A 1094-nucleotide genomic window follows, 5' to 3' on the forward strand; every position below is an offset into this window, starting at 1 on the left:
TTTTTGACCTACCCCCTTTTCTTTGATACCCCCTTTCAGCCCCTTAGGGTTGGTTGCCAGGATTTGCCGTAGGCGTTTCGTTTTCTAGGAGTGAACCTTAAGATACCCTGAAAATTTGAAGTCTCTAGCACATCTCCTTCTAGTAGAACAGACAGACAGACACACAGACACGAGGTCGTTTGCATAACCCCGCTGGATAGCTTTTTCAAAGCAGAAGGGCGGGCTATAAAGCGGGGGGAAACTGAAAAATTATCGAATTTGGTGATATTTCGGTTTCATGGATTTTCAAGGGTTCTCTTTCCAGTTCTGCAAGAAATTTTGATGGGCAAGGGGCGGAATAACTAGTACCTTAAAGTGGGAGGAAACTTTAGAAAATGTTCAAATAGGGTATTCCGCTACAACACAGTCGGAACCTAAAGAAGAAAAGCATGACTGCCCGATCTGTTTCCTACTGAACGCTGATTGGTCAACGATGGCGTGGGTGTGGTTGTCAGCCAATGAGCGCGCAGGGGGAAACAGATCGAGGAGTCATGCTTTTCTTCTTTAGGTTCCGGTTGGCTTGCAGCGGAATACCCTATTGGATGACAACGAGGGGTGTGGAACTGGACACAATATGTGTACATCGGGAAAAACAATCAGAAACAATCATGAAACAATCAGACACAATCACACACAGTCGTAAACAATCTCTCATAATCACGAAACAATCACACACAATATCACATCACATCATCTTCATATTCGCTCTGATAGCGACTCGAGTACACCTTTCGTTCGCCCGGTCGGCCCGCACCCGCAGTGCCCGTGTTCAGCGGGTTTTTTCCTTCCTAGTAAACCCCGGCTGGGCGCTGGCGCTAATCCCTTGACCGGCGCACGGTGACACGCCTGGGGTACCTGAGGTCACGTCTGCACTGCACACTCTGCGGCTCCAGCCCACGATCTCGTCCTCGTCAGTCTATAAGAGTGCACTGTTGTTCAACGAGGTTGAACACTCATCCCCCGGGGGGTGAGCCAGATTTCATCGGTTACCGGTTGAAAGTTATGCGCCGTATTGGGCTTAGTTCAGCACCCCCGTGCAGCATGTATGCCTCCCC

This window comes from Frankliniella occidentalis, unplaced genomic scaffold, assembly GCF_000697945.3.
Source record: "Frankliniella occidentalis isolate FOCC.00 unplaced genomic scaffold, Focc_3.1 Scaffold203, whole genome shotgun sequence".
Lineage (NCBI taxonomy): Eukaryota > Metazoa > Arthropoda > Insecta > Thysanoptera > Thripidae > Frankliniella > Frankliniella occidentalis.